The following is a 20,870-nucleotide window of genomic DNA, read 5'->3' on the forward strand; positions in this document are numbered from 1 at the left end:
ACGCAGCGCGCGAAGCCCCGGGACCCGGCTGCAGCCATTGCGCGCGGCGCGCGAAGCCCCGGGACCCGGCTGCAGCCTTTGCACGCAGCGCGCGAAGCCCCGGGACCCGGCTGCAGCCTTCGCGCGCGGCGCGCGAAGCCCCGGGACCCGGCTGTAGCCTTCGCGCGCGCGGCGCGAAGCCCCGGGACCCAGCTGTAGCCTTTGCGCGCGCCGCGCGAAGCCCCGGGACCCGGCTACAGCCTTTGCACGGGCCGCGCGAAGCCCCGGGACCCGGCTACAGCCTTTGAATGCGGCGCGCGAAGCCCCGCTCGCACAGGCAGGCGCGCGAACGAACGAGGGAGGTGAGGAAATGGCCAGGAGAGGTTTCCCTCTCACCCCTGTCGTGAGAGGGCGGCAAGCGGCTACCGTATAGAATTTAATTTTATGTATGGCTTGTTCGTTCCTAGAAGGAGGCTCTGGTGGGGTTTTTATGCATCAGCAGGTGCCAAAATAGCTTGGGGTCAGACTACGCACAAATTCAGACTTGCCCATAGGAAAGATCAACAAATGGGGTTTTAAAAGAATTCCCAGCTGCATTAAGGTAGGTTTGATGATGATGATGATGATGATGATGATGATGATGATGTGTAGGAACTGTAGGAGTACATTGGCAATGGGTACTAAGAGATAGCTTGCTAATTCCTAAATCTCCAATAGGTTGCATTGGTTTCCCATTGGGCACCCAGATCTATTCCACTAATTACTCATACTGCACTACCCATGTACTGTAATAAAAATAAGACATCCCTTGAAAATAAGCCATGATGTGTTTTTTTGAGGAAAAAATAAATATAAGACATGTCTTATAATATGAGAAACACGGTACCTACCTGTAACCATAACTTGGGAGCTGTATGTGATAACTAGTGGTGTACTAAAATGCACAGTTACATATAGAAATGTTTCATTATATATTTATTTATACCCCACCCATCTGGCTGGGCTTCCCCAGCAACTCTAGGTGGCTTCCAACAAAATACAGTGGTATCTCGCAAGACGAATGCCTCGCGCAATGAAAAACTTGCAAGATGAAAGCGTTTTGCTATGTATTTGGTGACTCGCAAGACGAAGTTTTCTATGGCCGTGCTCCGCAAGACAAAGTTTTTCGGCGATTTTTTGTTTTTGTTTTGTTTTTGCTGCGGCAAACCACGCTTTGCAAGATGAAATTATTGCAAGACGAAGTGACTCGCGGAATGAATTACTTTCATCTTGCGAGGCACCACTGTATTAAAATAAAGTAATCCATCAAACATTAAAAGCTTCCCTAAGCAGGGCTGCCTTCAGATGTCTTCAAAGTCTGGTAGTTGTTGTTCTCTTTGACATCTGGTGGGAGGGCATTCCACAGGGCGGACGCCACTACTGAGAAGGCCCTCTGCCTGGTTCCCTGCAACTTGGCTTCTCGCAACAAGGGAACCGCCAGAATGCCCTCGGTACTGGACCTCAGTGTCCGGGTAGAACGATGGGGCTGGAGATGCTCCTTCAGGTATACTGAACCGAGGCCATTTAGGGCTTTAAAGGTCAGCACCAACACTTTGACCTGTGCTCGGAAACGTACTGGGAGCCAATATAGATCTTTCAAGACCGGTGTTATTTGGTCTCGGCGGCCCCTCCCAGTCACCAGTCTAGCTGGCGCATTCTGGATTAATTGCAGTTTCCGGGTCACCTTCAAAGGTAGCCCCATGTAGAGCGCATTGCAGTAGTCCAAGCGGGAGGTAACCAGAGCATGCACCACTCTGGCGAGACAGTCTGCAGGCAGGTAGGGTCTCAGCCTGCGTACCAGATGGAGCTGATAGACAGCTGCCCTGGACACAGTATACTGGACCGAGGCCATTTAGGGCTTTAAAGGTCAGCACCAACACTGACCTTTGCTGTTATATTTGTAGCATTGAATCCCCTCCTTCCCTATATGCTGTTTCATTTTCTATTGTGTTGCTGCTTTGAGCACAATTTTTTTTGTGTGGAAAGCAGCATACAAATGCAAGGGTTGTATCCAATGCCAAAAGCAGCATACAAATGAAATTATGACGGCGATTCCTGAAGTGATATGGGTGGAAAAGGAAGCCAAAGAGCTGCACATTTGTAAGGGTTTGTATATCTTTCCCTTCCTTTGGGGTTATAAGTATATAAGAGAAAATATTATTTGTTTGTATTTGGGGATCTTCAGAACAAAACCTTCTCTATCATTACCCATAATTGCAAGCAGGATCATACTGAGATTGGATTAAATTCAGAATAGATTTGGAAATGCACAAAGCTTCCCCTGAGCCATATATATATATATATATATATATATATATATATATATATATACATGCATAAACTCTGTGCGTGTATAAAACTTCAATTACCACTGGAATGGGAGATATGGGGAACAGATATGGTCTCATCTGACTTGAATGCCTCTCTTTAAAGTTATGTAACTGATTTTGGTAAAGATACTATGATATTTCCTATCACACTATATTTAAGTATTAATGGATTTTCCCATGAAATCTCTATCTCGCTTCTGCAAGGTAACCTTTGCCCAGAACCCTTGTTTGATATAGTGGGTCTTTCCATGGCAACCAATTGTGATGTCATGCATGGAAAGATTATGAGGTCAAAAAGCACCCAAAGCAGAGTTTAAAAAACAAGAAAGGGAAAAATATTCATCAAAAGAGGTGCAAATATTTAAAGTCAGCATTCAGAAGGAAAAAAGACATAGCACAAAGCCAGTAAAAGAAATGAAGACTATGTGTTGGTGATTTTTTATTTAAAAAACACACCTGTGTGTATATACCTGAAACAATACAGTACATGATAAAAAGCAAATATATTTGCACCTCTGTTTAAGACACTAAAGCATTGTAGGGGGTGGACCAGATGACCCTCGGGATCTCTTCCAACTCTATAAGTCTAATTTTTAAATTCTATGATTCTAAAGCCATCTTTGGAGGTGAATTCAAATGGAATGAATGTGCTTAGAGAGGGGATTGGCATCACGGTGGCAGGCTCTATATCCATGCCACATACATTCATTATACAGTGGTACAGTACCTCGGTTTTCGAATGTAATCCATTCTGGAAGACCATTTGAGTTCCGAAACGTTCAAAAACTGAGACTCAGCAGCCGACAGCTAGGCCTCTGGCTTTTGCACTCAGTGGAAGCCACGTGGCATGTTGAACTTCCGAGGTGTGTTCAGAAACCGAGGTACCACCGTATTAAGTGTTGGAAAGGAATGGTCGAACCTGCTAATTTTGGCTTCTCTCAGTTTCTCATTTTCCCAATCATCAGTTCTCTACTTTTCCATATCAGTTTGCAAATTCTTTAAAAAAAAACACTTCACAAAAACCATAATCTGTCAGAGATACTTTAGTTGGGATCCCTGCCATGCAAGGTGGTTGAATTAGACGACCCTCGGGGTCCTTCCAATTCTACAGCTCTATGATTCTATGAAATTCGCCAGCATTTCCATAGGAATTCCTCCTTATATACACATGTTCATATGCAATTTCTAAAGCCTCCAAGAGAAACACATAACTGGGCAAGTGCTCTCTATTCATCAGTGGGGTACTGTGAACCATGGCCAGATTTAGGTTTGATGAGGCCCTAAGCTACTGAAGGTAATGGGGCCCTTTATATGTCCAGCTGTCCTTTGTCAACAACAAATGGTCACAGTTTTTTGTGTTGAATATATGCTATATGGTAATTTATGGACCTAAATAGGTATATAAAGCCATTTGCACATAACAAAATATGTATTTTATCAAAGTAATTGTTGAACTGAAATACAATTAAGAAATATATTAATAGTGAAATAATCATTAAGCTCTAACTTAAAATGATTTTTATTCATAACAAACTTAATAATGCAAACACATTGGCATTTGGCAATAACAAAAGTTCCTTTAGAAACACAATTTACCAAGAGAGTGGGGCCCTAAGCTATAGCTTGTTTAGCTTATATGTAAATCCTGCGCTGCTGTGAACCATAGTGTCGACCATAGTGAGGATGTGCCTTTTGCGTGCTCAGCTTGGTAACGGTTATGGCAGCACCGCAGCTCAACTCATCTCAGAGTCATCTCTCACTGAACTAAGGCACAGTCACACGTATGCAACCACCCACTCTAGCCCCACCTAGGACGTCCTAACATCTCTATGTCCCCTCCAAAGAAATGATTCAGCTTCTCGGGGGCTTTATCAGCATTGCCCATTTTTTGTGTGCCAGCAATGGAAGATCATGATGCCCAGTCTCCTTACCATTATCCAACGGCTCTCCAGCAAACACATCCATGGGGTACTTGGGAGATGTTTACTGCAGCTTGCCACAATGCTCCACTATTATCACAATCTGAGAGAATCATCTTACCCTTGGGCGATTTGGCATTGGATACAACCACACTGTTACTTTCCATATTAATCATTGTTACCCTCCTCTTTGCTCCATGGTAGCTCCTCTCCAGCATTATGTTAAGCTCTGTTCCACCAGCACTGTTCCACCTCACCAGAGGGGAATGGAATCTTTAGGTATCAGTGCTTATCTTGGGAACACCGATGTTGATCTCTGAGTTACTGATTTCTATGGAGTACTTTTCTTGGACTACTGCAATGTGCTCTACATGGGGCTACCTTTGAAGGTGACCCGGAAGGTGACCCGGAAATCCAGAATGCGGCAGCTAGACTGGTGACTGGGAGCGGCCGCCGAGACCACATAACACCAGTCTTGAAATATCTACATTTGCTCCCAGTACATTTCCGAGCACAGTTCAAACTGTTGGTGCTGACCTTTAAAGCCCTAAATGGCACCGGTCCAGTATACCTGAAGGAGTGTCTCCACCCCCATCGTTCTGCCCGGACACTGAGGTCCAGTACCAAGGGCCTTCTGGCGGTTCCTTCGTTGCGAGAAGACAAGTTACAGGGAACCAGGCAGAGGGCATTCTCGGTAGTGGTGTCCGCCCCATGGAACGCCCTCCCACCAGGTGTCAAAGAGAAAAACAGCTACCAGATTTTTAGAAGACATCTGAAGGCAGCCCTGTTTAGGGAGGCTTTTAATGTTTAATAGATTATTTTATTTCATTTTTCTGTTGGGAGCTGCCCAGAGTGGCTGGGGAAACCCAGCCAGATGGGCGGGGTATAAATAATAAATAATTATAATTATTATTATATCTATGTCTGGCATTGCCTCCGGAACTACTTCTGCATCAGCCTGCCAGTGATATAGGAAGAAGAAAATAATCACAAACCTAGTACCAAGGCTCCAGAAATGGAACTGGATTTTGATGCGCTACAAAAATTTAATGAGGGCCATTTTACCCAGCTCATAATTGGCTGTTTCATTTCAACTATATTTTGGGATGGATGGGTGAATGAGGTGTTCAGCTGAATTGGTTGGCTCTTTCTGCCTATAGCTGTTACTCTGAAAATACTTTAAACTCTTCTAGAATGTTACGATAATCTTCTAGGCCTGTATTTGGAATGTAGAATGGCGTGTATTTGCATACAACAAGGGGATACAGTTTCAGGGGCCAATCACTTACTCGGTTCTCATGTAAAAACAGTTTTGCTTGGAGCCTTTGTTGTGAAAATAGTGTATTCCCACCTTGCCGCACTTCTGTGCTGAATTGAATTTTCAAATGGGTCAAAATAGGAAAAGGCTAAAGCAAAGCAGATCTAATCACGTATCTCTCAAAACATGGTTCTTTCCTTTACAGCAGCCAGGTGTTTCTGGCCAAGGTGATGGCTCCAGTTCTGATCAGTGTTGGTATGTGCCCATTGCTAGCTTTTCCTGCTCTGTATTCCCCACTAACTGTTATTAGCTGCAGGTGGGATACAAGCAGCTATATTTTGGCTATTCCCCTCCCAGGGGATAATTGCATCTTAGGGGTATGCATGAGTTTGAGGCTGGGAAATGACTGGTTCATTTAAATTTATTTGGATATTTTTGTGGTGGTGGGAAACAGCACACCAAATACAGGACAGAGTCATAACCTTAGGCGTGGGGGACCATTGGCCCTTCAGCTGTTGCTGAACTACAATTCCCATCAGCCCTAAGCAAGCATGGCCAATGGCCAAGGATGATGAGAATCGTAGATTCGTAACTTCTGGAGGGGTTTTCTGGGGATCACTATTTAGAACAGAGTTTCCCAACCTTGGGTCTCCAACTGGTTTTGGACTACAACTTCCACCCTCCTTAGCTAGCAGGACCAGTGGTCAGGGATGATAGGAACTGTAGCCCCCCCAAAACAGCCAGAGACCCAGGATTTGGAAACGCTGATTTAGAAGAAAGAGGGTAGAACATCTGCTTTGCATGCAGAAGGTCCCAGGTTCAATCCGCAGCATCTCCAGGTAGGGCTGGGAGGGAGCCTCTTCTGACCCCTGGAGAGCCACAGCCACAACGGTGAGTTAGATGGACCAATGGTCTGACTCAGTAAAAGGCAGCTCCCTAGCATTGCCATAAATTTGAATATCAGTTATAACATGGTGGTGGGGAAGCAAATGTCTATTTCTCCTTCCCAAAATTCATAAACAGGGATGTTTTCTCTATAAAATTTATCATTTTGATGCTTATATTGTCCTCCTGAGTAATAGGTCTGTTTTGCAGATAATGCTGTATACCATTTTTAAAGAAGCCATTCTGCAATGTTAGGTGTTTCTAGTGCTGATGCTCTGATAAAAATTGGGACTCCACCCCACCTGTTTCGTTTTTTTTGTGTGTAACAGGAGATCTGATCTATAACCTCAATTGACCCTAGCATAGTTGCGAAAATACTGTTGACTCTCACTGAGATTTTTAGTCCAATGTCACTTTTGAAGGGGGAAACGAAATACCCTTCCTAGCCGTGTGAATGCAATGTGGTACCTGAAAGCCATGAGGCTTGAAAATAACCGTGGGGAGAGTTTCACTCACATTTAATGAGTTCACTCGACTCTGGCCGGAGAAAAAGGAACACAGAATTGTAGTCTATAAAGTGAATGTTTCCAGGTGTTCTGCGTGCTCTGTAAGCACAGAGAGCTGAAAGTGAAACTCTTTTGCAACACCAATCTAGCAGTATGAAAATGGGGAGTTAATCGTGCTGCAAGCCATAAAGCTAGGTGAGAAGAAGAGCGAAGTGTCTGAATGGGCATTTCTGTGCTGCCCAGAAGGCACAAAGCTGAACTGTGCTGGGACTGGCTACTGCCGCTAACCACAACAACAAAAATGGCAGTAACAATGCATGGTTATAAATATGTATTACATTTCTATAGTGCCCTTCATCCAAAGAACATAGGGCAGTTTACAGTATAAAAACCACGAAGATACATACCATAATAGTAAACAAAAACAATAGCCCCTCCAAAATTCTGCAAGGTTGAATACATGTGTTTTTATATGTAGTGTAAGCTGCCCAGAGTGGCTGGGGAAACCCAGCCAGGTGGGCAGGGTATAAATAAAATTTACTATTACTATTAGTAGTAGTAGTAGTAGTATTGGTAGTAGTACTGCTATTATTATACTGCTTCTGAGAGTTCCCCCCTCTCCCCTAGACAATCCCTAAAGACTTGAAATATTGGGGATGGGTGGGAAGGAGGGAATGCCTTCAGGATGAAAAATACTTCAAAGCAAATACACACAGACACAAACACACCAGAAATGCAATAGGAATCTTCAAAGAGTAGCCCTCCTCTTCCAACAAGTCAAAATGCTTCATCAAAGGCGAAACTGTTGGCTTAATAGAGAGTTCTCCCTGTCTAAGTGCAAATATTCTTCTTCGAGGGTCAGCTTATCGTGAAATACTACAGTTACCTGACTAAGGATCTTCCTCAAAGAAGAGCCTCAAATACATCGAGGAAATGGCGCCCTCCCACTTCTAAGCCACCACATGGACACCCCAACACTGCACAGACCTAAGGAATGGCATGGACAGCTTGGCACAAGGCTACGTAGGGTTGCTTGTTTTATTGCTAGGGGTGTAAATTGGCCATGGTAGCATCTCTTTTCTAGTGGGATGCTAACAACAGGGGTGGGGAAGGAGCCTTGAAGGCCTCATTCACTTCTGGGCAAACTTCCAATGGCCAGATGCCAAGGGTGGGTGGAGCCAGAGGCAAATGCTGGCTGAAAAACTATTGCAAAATTTCCATTTGTGCGGCAGCGTAGTTTCTACACACCCTCACCCCCCCTGTGTTCTCCACCCAAACAAGCAAGAGGCACTGGCAGATTTCAAGGGCACATTCCATCCAGGCAAAAACAGAGTGTGACGCAAGACCAGTGTGACCTGCTGAGTTCCAGGGGCCGCATAGAGATTCACAGAGGGCCACATTTGGCCTCTGCGCCTGAGATTCCCCACCCTTGCTTGTCAGGTATTTTATAAACTAAAGAGCTATGAGCATCGAGTTAATAGCCACCAAATGTATTCTGACCTGTCCAAGGGCTGTCACTACCTTTGTTCAATCAAATGCCTCTTTCATATGCCAAATTCTAGCAGGAAATAAAGAGCACATCTAACTATTTTTTTTTTCTGTTACAAGCAACATTTCAGCACTGCAGCAGCCCACCAGAGCATCGTGCTTCAGTTTGCATCAGTTGGTTTTCACCATCCACATGGCTGGCAGAAATAGGTAAGAAACCAACATCGGTCACACACTCCACACTTCCATTTTGGGGGGCTCCATGTGGGGTCACCCTGCAGAACATAAACACATCAGCATTGCACTGCTGGCCCCACCTCGACCAGCACAATTGTACCTCATGCCTCTAAGCAGCCATAATGGAAACAGCAATGTGGTGTTTGGCCTCAGCACCTGTCAATTAGAAATATACTGCCTTGAAATGGAGAGCTATCATAGCTGAAAACATTTCATAGTATAAAATTAGTCTAATCTTCTCAAAAAGCCTTCTAAGCCAATGGACTTCATCAGAACCGCATTCACATCCCATGAGCAACTTTCTCTCTACTAGAGTGTTGAAGACTCCTTAATAGGACTTAGATGCAAAGGAGGAAGCTCATGGTTTGACGCAAGAGTAGGGACAATGCTAACTCCAATGTCTGTCTATCAAATGAAGTTCCTTGCAAATGAGCCCCTACAGGTCAGAGCTGCTGTTCCATTGAGGTTCCATGTGAACAGGATGCCTGTGCAACTGGGTATTCGAATAGGAGGTAACCCCTATGCGCAAGGAGCTGCTTCTGTTCAGAGAGATCCTTTGCAGAGAACCACACGCAACAGATGAACATCAAAAGGTGTGGCAGGGTGAGAAGCACAGCCCCAGCCCTGCTTCAAACCACGAGAAGGATGTGAACAGGGACAGCATTTATCTTCTTCTTCTTCTTCTTCTTCTTCTTCTTCTTCTTCTTCTTCTTCTTCTTCTTCTTCTTCTTCTTCTTCTTCTTCTTCTTCCCATAAGTATATTATAATTTATATGAACAAGTAGTTCCTTTCCCCCTGATCCTATTTGTAGTCAGGGTCAGAATAGAGTCATCAAATGAATTTCTCTTTATTCATTCCACATTGTAATTTTATGAATTTATATAATGTGTCTTTTCTTTCTTTCTTTTAGTATAACCAGTCTAGGGGTGTGGGTGGCTGTATATTAATCCAACCTCGAGAGTGTTTCCTTCAGCTGAAGGTCCTTGAAACCATTTCTTGGAGTTTGAGCTGGAAGCTGAAACCTGAGATTATCTGTGTATTGACCTCACATGGGCAGAAAGCCAGACTCCCAGTATTTATACCAGGCCTGGTTAAACCAAGAGCTTCATATTGAGCAAGTAAACATATGAAGAGCCTGCTGGATCAGGCCAAAGTTTCACCTAGTCCAGATTTCTGTTCCCACAGTCAGTGGTGTAGCGTGGGTTGGCTAGTGCCCGGGGCCGTGAAGAGGGTGGGTGGGAGAGAAGGAAATGGATGGAGTATCCAACTGCCTAATGGCATCCTGCCACCCAGGAGATTGCTGCCATAGAGATAAGAAGAGTCATTCCATTGTCTGAAGAGGTCACGTCCTGGTTTGCATGAAGTTGTTTTCAACGGAGCCCAGTGCCAGAAGTGCACAGCTGTATTGAGGTAACATCAGGTGTTGGAATTTTGCACCCCTAACAATTTTGCACCCGGGGCAATCACACTTGTGGCCCCCAGGCTATACCACTCCCCATAGCAGCCAACCAGATTGGGAAACATGCAAGCAGAATCTGATTGCAACAGCACTTTCTCCACCTGCGATTCCCAGCAATGGGTATTTCAAGGCATAATTTCTATCTAGGAGGTAGAACAGAGTCATTGTGGGCAGTAGCATTTGATAGCCTCATTCTCCATGAATTTAAGCGTCTTTCAAAGCCACCCAAATTGGTGGCGATCACTACATTGGTTTTGGTAACCTGTCAATCACAGCATTGCATATGCTAGGCATAGGCAACCTTGGCTCGCCAGATGTTTTGGAACTACAACTCCCATGATCCCTGACCACTGGCCCTGTTAGCTAGGGATCATGGGAGTTGTAGTTCCAAAACATCTGGAGAGCCAAGGTTGCCTATGCCTGGCATATGCCTATTCCTGGGCATATGCATTGGGGCTGGAGGCTGGAGCACACACAGTTTAGCATGGCTTACTAGGGTTAGGCTACAAGGTTCCTGGGAAGAGCCCAATTTTCCCAGGACATTTGCCACACTCTGGTTTGGGTCCAACAGCTACAGTGCCAAGCATGGTGCCATGCTAAGGATCCCACCGGGATGGAGAGCATATCAAATATTTTCTACTTGCCTCAGCGGTAATTAGTTTTACTGTCCTCAAAGAACAATCAACTTCTTGAGAAAAGCAGACGGAATGTTTATAAGCAGCTTTTTGTTCATGCAAGAAGAAGATAGCGATCTTCCTTCTTTCCTCCACTGGTGCTGCTTCTCACCATAAATTAAAGCAGACAGAACTTCCAGCAAACCCTTATTGCTAATTCCATTGCCAGCCATACCAAAAAGAAAGAAAAGAAATATGGGATGAGATGTCCAGCTGAGATAAATGGATATTCTAGGGCAACTCCCATGTAAATGTCCCAATCAAGTGAGAAAATAGAGTTACTTGATAGGAGGGAGTGGTGCTGATAGGCCCCATTGAGAACAAATGTAGTAATTTTGGGCTGCCTCCCTGGAGGTAATTGGCAGAGGAAGCTTACATTTAGCGTGCCAGGAATGCAATTTTGCTAGACGAGAAACAGAGGTGCTTACTTCCCTGTTATACAACTCTCACAGGTAACAACTAATGGAAAAGCACTGTCATCGTACGGTAGATTATTAATACTCCCATCCCGTTTTTTTGCAAGTAATATGCAGTTATAAGCTTGTGTCCACCATATAGCTACGCATATAATGTGCTCCTTCCATCCAACCAATTTGGTTACGGCAAAATTTTGGACGTTCCAAAGTTCATTTGGGTGCGCGGGATTGCAGTGTACTAGTTTATGATCCCGTCAATTATCAAAGCCATATTAAATTAGCATGACAAAGACCTTGATGCTCAGTGCTGTCAGCAATTTATTCTTGCAGAGGCATGGAGAAAAAAAAAGTTTTCATCTCAGAGTGTTATGGCTTCTGAAATTCCCGGCAGGGGTGTTTGGCCCATACTTTAGCAACTACACCATATTAATAACAGCACAGGACGGTGGCTGCATGCCAGACCGAAACATTTTGCTGCCTGAAGCGCAGGACAAGATGGCACCCCAACTCTTCCATGAACACAAGCCAACCAGACTGGTAGTTTAATCACATTTCAACACTGATGGCAGGGTACCTGCACCTGAGGGCAGCAGGATAGCTAGGTTAGGGGGCACAGAGCAGCCTGCACAACACACAGAGCTGATCCCACCTCCTGCCCCTCAGCACCTACCGCCTCACTCTGCCCAATAGTAGGACTGGCTCTTTATGTTGCTCCATGACCAGTGACTGAGAAACTACATTGCTGGGGGTATTGCCCTTTGGACCTTTCTAGTGGGCTAGTGAGGTCCAGATTTGAGGGCTTTATGGCAGTTTCCTCAATGCAAGACGTAAAGTTACAGGGAACCAGGGAGAGGGGATAAATAACTATACAAAGAAATAGCTATACAACTTTTAGAAGACATCTGAAGGAAGCCCTATAGAATGGAGTTGATTTTCAGTGTTTGATGTTTTATTATTATTACTAGGTGGCCCGGCCATGCATCGCTGTGGCTCATCCCTGTGACTGTCTCCACCATGTTCCGACCCATGACCTATTCTGTTCCCTCCTTCCCCCCGGCTCATCCCTGTGACTCCCCCCACCCTGCCCTGACCTATGACCTATGACTTATTCTGCTCCCTCCTCCCTCTACCCCCGGGTCATCCCTGTGAGTGGCCACACCCTGTCCCGAACCATGACCTATTCCGCCCTCCCCCCACCCCTGGCTCATCCCTGTGATTGGCCCCACCCTCTCCCAACCCTGCCCCCTCGGCCCAGTCTGCAAAGGCGAGCTGAGATGCTGTGGAGAGGGAAGGTTTTTTAGCTGCAGTACCAGTGTAGCCATCGCTAGAGGGCACTGTTTTGCAACCTCTCCTGTGTTCCCAGCATCCCCGACTGTCTGAGTTTTGTGTTCGGGAAAAGTGGGTTTTACCTGCTTTACCTGCCATAGGTGTGACATCTATCTATGCAAACGGTATGCAAACCCTCACATATCCTCATGTGACATTGTCTCCAAATTTGAACACAATCGGTCAAGCGGTTTCGGAGAACAGTCAGGACACACAAACATGCCCCTTTTACATTTTTATATACTGTATATAGATTATTTTATCTGTTGGAAGCTGCTCAGAGTGGCTGGGGCAACACAGTCAGACATAGTCAGATAGGTGGACTGCTACTACTACTACTACTACTACTACTACTAGTTGTTATTATTATTCCCACAGGAATCTGGCTGGCCATTAAGGAAAGCAAGACACAGAATCTGATAATGTGATCTGGCCGGTCTCTTCTTGTGTTCCTACACTGATTAATAGCAAAAGTTTGAGAGGATCCAGCCGTCTAACCCTAAAAAGGATTGTCCCAAATGTGGAGCCTACCTACTAGGTTGCTCAGTTGCAATCAATACACAAAGAATTAAAAGAAAAGGGATGGAAGAACTGCAGAACTGCTTGTGCCTGTCTATGGATTTATGTATGATGAAGACGATGCACTCATTAGCCCTTTTACAGAGAGGTGGGGACATCTGTACATAAACTGGGGGCCATAAACGAGAGTATGTGACAGGAATGGGGTTTCCCTGGCCTAGGATCACCCAGCAGCGCCAGCAGTGCAAGTTTCTACTTGTGTTGGTTTCAGCTTAAATCTGATCCAGAAGAATAAGAGAGGGTGAACATGAAGGGACAGGAAAGGGCCCGATAAAGCAGTAGCGAAGATGGATTAATTGGTGGCAGACAGTCCCAGCAAAGGTGAGGCCGTGAAAGTCCTGGAGAGGCTTTCCAAAACAAGCAAACTTTGCATACAAATTTCAAGTGGGAGGAAGAGCTGGCTAGAACGGTAGAGGCAGGGAGTGGGCTCCAGGTGTAGGAAGCGGGGTGGCCGAAAGAGGGAACCTGGCAAAGAGGCAAAGATAGATTGCAGAGAACAGGGAAGGATGTTGAGCTCAGCCAAGGCTCAGGTCTGAACACTTATTTTATTTATCACCATTTACATTCACCTCAAGGTGATTTACAAGCATGCCACAAAAATAGCTTAAAATAGTTTTAAAAACAGTACAAAAAAACCAAAAAAAGAAAAAGAAAAACAACCCTGATGAACACGTAAGGCAGAGAGCTTTCCATCCAGTTGGAAAAAATGTCTTCAGTTGTTTCCAGAAAGTAAAGGTTGTGGATGCCTGTCGTATCTTAACAGGGATGCTGTTCTACAGAACAGGAGCAGCCTCACAGAAAGCCCTGCTGCTCAAGGTTTCTAAGTGGGGGTTCTGGATGGTGGGCTCCATTGGTCAGAACAGGAGCCTCAGCGATCACTCTCTCCCGCCGGAAACAAACAAGGACTGCTCCAAGAAAACACCTGTGGCAAAAAGGAGTGCTGGGCCCTGGTGGGCCACACCCTTACCCACTTGTGATTGGCCAAGTAGATAGCCAGCCAATCAGGATTTTTTTTTAAAAAAGGTGGGCTTTTTCGCTTCCCACTTCCCACTGTGGCCCCCTAGCCTCATGCTGTGCCCCCCCCCCATTTATGCAATTTTCACCTGTGCCCCCCATGGAATATTCTGGGGGCCCCCAGGAGGCCATATGGGCCCCAGTAGGGAAACACTAGTATATAATATATTGGGGACCAGTTTACTTGTGAAATCACCTTACCCAATATATGCCCACTTGACTGCTTCAGTCTGTGGAACTGGCACTGTTACAGGTACCACATTATATGTGCTACACATTTGTAAGAAATCAATCTTTTAGTGTGGTGGCAGCTACATTTTGGAACTCCCTGCCTATTGACATCAGGCAGGTACCTTCACTGTACTCCTTTCACTCTTAAGGCCAGCAGAGCCAGGGACTCAGCTACGTTAGAAAACATTTCTTTTCTTTTGTTATAATGATTAAATTTCTTAATTATTTATAGCATCCCCCCCCCCGTGTGTGGCTCCACCCCCAGTCACGCAGAATATTGACATGTTTTTTTAAATTAACTTTTTAAAACAAAAAATTCATTATTAAATTTTATACTGCCCTTCATCTGACAATCACAGACCTTTTCACCTGGCGCCTAAAATATGCAATGAAGGCGCCAGTCGAGCCTTCCTGGGGAGAGCAGTCCACAAATGGGGAGCGACCACAGAAAAGGCCTGTTCTCTTGTTGCCCGCCCCCCTCAAGACCTTGTCATTGATTTTAATATGGTTCTAATTGTTGTTTGATTTGTATTGTTTTCTTCTTTTGGTAGACCACTTTGCAGTGTTATTACAATTAATATAAATTTTTGTGAAGTAAAATAAATCAGGCCTGCGACTCGACTCTGTCTCAAGAATGACCCACCGCTGAATATTTCACAGGGCTCCACCTAACTCTAGACCTACACTTGCAAGTACTGTATCTGCACCAGTTGCATGCCTGTTAGGCTGTCTAGAGCCCCATGTTGGCAAAAGAGGAAGGAGGAGAGTGAAAGTACACAAAAGGGTAGATGGGGCAAAGCTGTAAACACAACTGAAGCTGAACGAGAAAAGGCAAGTGGAATAAGGAGATCAGTCTTGTGCTGATGGGGCAGGAAGATGGTGATCCTTATCTAACTCCTCCTTCCTTCCTGATCAGGATTATTCAGCTTCAGAATTTATTTCTGCTTTCTGCTGGAGCCATGGCAGGGTTGAAAGCAAGAAAGAGTAGCCTTTCTGGTTTTGGATAAGAGTGTGGCGCTGAAACTTAGCCTTCCTACAGTGATGATGTGGCTTCTTTAGCTAAGGCCCCGAGAAACGCAGATGATATGAAGCTTAGCTCAAAGACTGACCACATCCTGTTAGATTTTGTTGAACAGGTGGAAGATAGCTGAAGCTAACTTGCTGTGCACAGTTTGTCTTATTGAAGATTACCAGCTGGTGCACATGTATGTGTGAGCGAACACACATGCACACAAGGCTATTTGAAGAACCTTTTTTTTTTTTGGCCTTCGATATCTTGGAACCCATTTGGAGGAGAAAGTCGTTGCGACTATTTAGGAACATAGGGCCCAATCTACAACTTTCTGTCTCATATTCTCAGCTAATAAATCAGGAGAGCCTTGATTTTTGTTTTCCAAACAATGGCCCCTTTGCTAAATCAAACCAGGTTCCAGATTACACAGTAATTTGGGCACGAAAATGTCACCCCAATCAACTTTTCACAAGGTGAGCAGTTCTGAGAATTCATTTATTTATTTATTTATTTTGGGTGGGGAGGGACAGAAAGTTAGTGTTCAGTTATTTTCTGGGCTATGGAGGTGTATATAGGAAAATGAACTTATTATCACGTCATCCCCGGTATATGGAATGTCACCTTTTGTCTGCATGTTTATATCGCACATGATTCATCCCCACGTAGGGTCTGAAGGCACATGAGGCAGGCGCATTGCATTGCTGAAACAAAGGAGGCCTATTCACTGACTGGACTTTTTTGAGAATCATATTCATGCTACCTTGGCTTCCATGACAGAAGAAAAACAACATTTAATGTAATAAAATAAAATAATAAGCAAGCAAACTAATGGAAAGGAGACATGGACAGCCCCTGGATCTTGCTTTGGCTCAAAACTTGACCAAATACATTTTTTTTAAATAAAAAGATCAGATGCCTGGTGAATTGCTGCCATCTCTAGTAAATACTGTCAACGGTGATCGCTTATAGATGAAGCATAATGAGCACATGCCTTGTGCCAGGCCTTGCATTTGGATGCATTAGGAAGGGGTAGAACAGGTTTGGAACTGTGAGAAAATGCCTATTGACTTCTTCTTATATTCATATTGGCTCTCATCCTCATTACTGCAGGAGGATTAGCCCTGTTTCCCAGAATACCAGGCCATGGGTCACATGAAAAAACCTGCCACAATTTGCATGAGGATTCACACAGCAGGTCAGTACGAATGAGAATAGAAAAGATGGATCTCTGCAAGATATTGCAAGCTAGGGCATTATTTGCATGTTCTGGTGCCAGGGATATGATAGATTGCTTATATAATTATCTAACTCATCAGCATGATCGTTTTTCCCCCACTCTTGGTACATTCTGTGATGTTGTTGTAGCTTTGCATACATTTGATACTGTATCAGCATGAATCCACTGAGCTACAATTCAGGCTGAAACACATAACAGAGAGTGGATGAATACAGCACTGACCACAAGCCTGGATAATCTGGATTCACATTAATAAGCAGCCTTGGACATACTCAGTGACTTTTTCCTGTGGGCTGATGTGAATATTGCAAAGCTCATTAGAGGCCACAATGAAGCGATTTCTTCATACCTGCCAAGTCTCCCGAAGAAAAATGCAAGATCAGCAGCAGTGTGCCACCGGAAGCTGCCAGGGAGCCTCTATTTTGGGTGCCGCTCTTCCCATGTGTGGGCACCGGAAATCGGGCAGAGCAGCATCGGAAGTCGCTTCTACGCATGCCCGGCGGCCACCACCAAGATGGCCGCCGAGCATGCGTAGAAGCGACTTCCGGTGCTGCTCTGCCCGATTTCCGGTGCCCACACATGGGAAGAGCGGCACCCAAAATGGAGGCTCCCTGGTAGATAGGAAATCCGGGGGATTTCCGGGATTTTTCTCAATTCGGGAGAACAGCGGGAAACGGATTAAAATCTGGGGGTTTCCCACAAAAAATGGGATACTTGGCAGCTAAGGATTTCTTACAGGCACACACAGATCACCCCTTGTAAAGCTACCCACAAGAGCTATCCACAAGAAGCTTCCCCATTCATTTCAACGGAGGCAGCAGACCTGTACGTGAATTCCACTACAAACATCAAACTGCTCAATATGCTGTATAAGATATGCATTCTGACATTTTTATTTGTTAATTTGTGCGGGGAAAATGTAAAACGCTCTTATTTGGTGGCACTTGTACTCTGTTTATTAAAGATGGCCTTGATTTCTAGCCCTATATGGGCAGGAAACCCATTGAAGGGTATAAAAAAGGTAAAGGACCCCTGACAGTTAAGTCCAGTCACAATGACTCTGGGGTTGTGGCACTTTACAGGCCGAGGAGCTGGCGTTTGTCTGTAGACAATGTTTCCGGGTCATGTGGCCAGCATGATTTAACTGCTTTTGGCGCAACGGAACACCGAAACCAGAGCAGTGCATGGAAACACCATTCACCTTCCCACCAGAGTGGTACCTATTTATCTACTTGCACTGGCGTGGTTGGCAGGAGCTGGGGCCAAGCAACGGGAGCTCACCCTGCCGTGGAGATTTGAACCGCCGACCTTCTGATCGGCAAACCCAAGAGGCTCAGTGGTTTAGACCACAGTGCCACCCACGTCCTTTGAAGGGTATAGTACCTGTGATAGCCTTTCCCTTGAAGGTAGAAAGGCATCAGTGTTACGAGTTTCCAAATTCCCAGGGCATAATGGGCTGGCTCCAAAGTTAAAGAGCATTGCCTAGGCTGTTAAAGCTAGGGAACATTCTCCTTATTTAGCCTCTTATTATAAAACTATTTTTCTTTTATGTCAATAAAACAGGACAGATGAAAAGGTCAAAAGTAAGGATGGATCCAAAGTCAATAGTTAATTAATCCATTTCCTCCTCTGGCAAAGTCCCAACTTAATATTAAAAGCGGACAGGTAGGCAAATATACAGAACACTGACACACCTGTGTCTGAATCATCTTCCAGTCACATATTTTTGAATACTTCTCTCTTGCTTTCACCCCACCTGGTCAAAGACCTTGGTGTTATTTGGTTAATAGAAGCATCCCAGCAAGGCCAGGGCGAGCCCGTGATTTCTCACGCCTGGAGCCAAGATGACTCTCAGACGTGGCAGCTTCAAAAACATTTCCATGAGATCCACACTGCTCACTTGTTCTCAGATGGGCATCGAAATGGCTCTCCTCTGGCTCTTCTTGAAGACTTTGATTCTCTGCCAAGTGGCTATACACAAGGTGGACAGTCATCTGGCCTATCTAGGATCTGTCACATTGCTATTACAACATAAAATAAAAGTCTGTTATTGGTGCCATTCAAAGCAGTTTCACAGTTTTGAAAAGACGGGGCTCAGGAAGGACACAGAAGATGTGCATCTCCATCCAAATCCAAATGAAGGGAGAGCTTAACCTAGGCTGAGCTTGGAATGGGTTCACCAAAACGGAGTGATCTGCCCCAGCTGCCAACCTGCAACCAGGACAAGGTCAAGGTTTATGCAACCTAGGACCAGATTACTTGAGAAGGTTGGGAAGAATACTCCTGAATAGCACATGGGGGAGGAAAGGTGAGAGTGTTCCATCAGGCAAGCAGAAATTCATGCAGTAATGGAATGGTCTTCTGAGCACAATGTGGAATTCCACAGTTGCTTCTTCTGAGTTCCTAAAGACCCAGAAGCTCATTTTTCAGGCATTTTGGTGCCCACTGTTTTGTCAAAGAAGGCCACAGCAGCACCACCATTGCTATCTGTGTCAGGTCAGCAGTGTCTGTGCGGAAGGGCTGGATGAATTAAGCATGAACTCATTGCAAACTGAACCCAGCTTTGAAAAGACCTCGTCTCGGGTTGCAATTAGCCCAGATATTTCAATCTCAGTACATAGGCTAAGCTCCCCAGTTCCCAAGCTGAGCCGCATTACTAATCAAAAGAGGCTTCTAGGCAGTTGAGTGGGGACTGGAAAGAGCAGGTGTGGATGAAAAGAAGATGTACTGCTGGAACAGGCATAGGAAAACTCCAGCCCTCCAGATGTTTGGGACTTAGGGTTGCCAGACTCAGTAGAGGACAGGACTTCTGTGCCTTTAATTGCCCTGCTCTCTTTTGAGTCTGGAAACCTTAAAGAGAAACCAGCAGACCCTTTGCTTGGGAATTAAACAAAGGGTCTGCTGGTTTCTCTTTAAAGTTTCCAGACTCAAAAGAGAGCAGGGCAATTAAAGGCACAGAAGTCCTGTCCTCTATTGAGTCTGGCAACCCTATCGGGACTACAATTCCCATCATCCCTCACCACTGGTCCTGTTAGCTAGGGATGATGGGAATTGTAGTCCCAAACACCTGGAGGGCCGGAGTTTGCCTATGCCTGTCCTGGAAGCATCCTGCCATCCACATGTGGATCTCCCCTAGCTAGATTAGGCCAAGAGCCTTAGGAAAGTAGGCATACATCTGGAAAATGGGGTCTTCCACACCTGTTGCAGTGTGGTTTGTTTTCAACACTTTCTAGCGGCTTGATAGAAAACTGGTGATCAGGAGGTGGAATGCTCATAGACATGCTAATCCTTCTTCCCTAGTGAGCAGCTCTGAAGTAAAATAAATACATTACAATGAAGTGCTGCTTAATTTTCATTCTTAAATAAACATGTCACTGAAAAAAGTTTCCCTTCAACTACTTGAATTTATTGTGCACAAGATGCTGCAACAGTTGAAATTAATGACAGCCGGCCTTAATAAAATATCACCAACTGCTTTTGTTACCAATAAATATTTAAATATCAATTTTCCATAGGCACTGGCAGCTTAGAAACAAATCATTTCAATATGCTAAGATAGCTTTCATGTGCTTGCCACTCTTCCTCTATTGCTCTTTCAATCAGTGGATAACTATTAAAGATAAAATGGTTGTAATCACTGCTGAAATAGATCCCCCCCCACCCCGTAAGACCATTCTAATAAACTAGCCCTAATCCTCTGCTTTTCACATTGTATTTCAGTCTTCAAAGATGGAATAGGAAGAGATGACACAAAAGATTATAACTCATCAGTAAAGAAAGTGCAGGAAGACTAAGGAGGGAAGTTAAGAGAGGTTTATTAAACATACAAGCTGGGAGTTTCAAATCAAAACACTAAATCGAGCACTGCCATATAAAATTAGGGTTCGTGCATGCGAGCGGATGTCAAGGGGAATGTAAGCTGAGTGGTTAATGTACGTAACCATATGTTGTGAACCGGCTTGTGATGTTCGGATGAAGTGAGTGTGGTACACAAATTTAACAACAACAACAACAACAACAACAACAACAACAATAACAACAACAACAGCTAGCCATTGTGCACATTCACCACATAGGCCTCATAGAGAATGTGCATATGATCCTTCTATGAAGAGGGAATTATGCACATTTCTTGGTCGATAATTTCCAATGGGCATCCGTGTCTTGGCTGAATCCAGTGTGGAGGACTCCCTGGTCCTGAATGGGGTAACTGTGCCCCTGAAGGACCAGGTGCACAGCCTGGGAGTCATTCTGGAGGCACAGGTCAATTCTGTGTCCAGG

The sequence above is a fragment of the Zootoca vivipara genome, chromosome 1 (assembly GCF_963506605.1).
Source record: "Zootoca vivipara chromosome 1, rZooViv1.1, whole genome shotgun sequence".
NCBI lineage: Eukaryota > Metazoa > Chordata > Lepidosauria > Squamata > Lacertidae > Zootoca > Zootoca vivipara.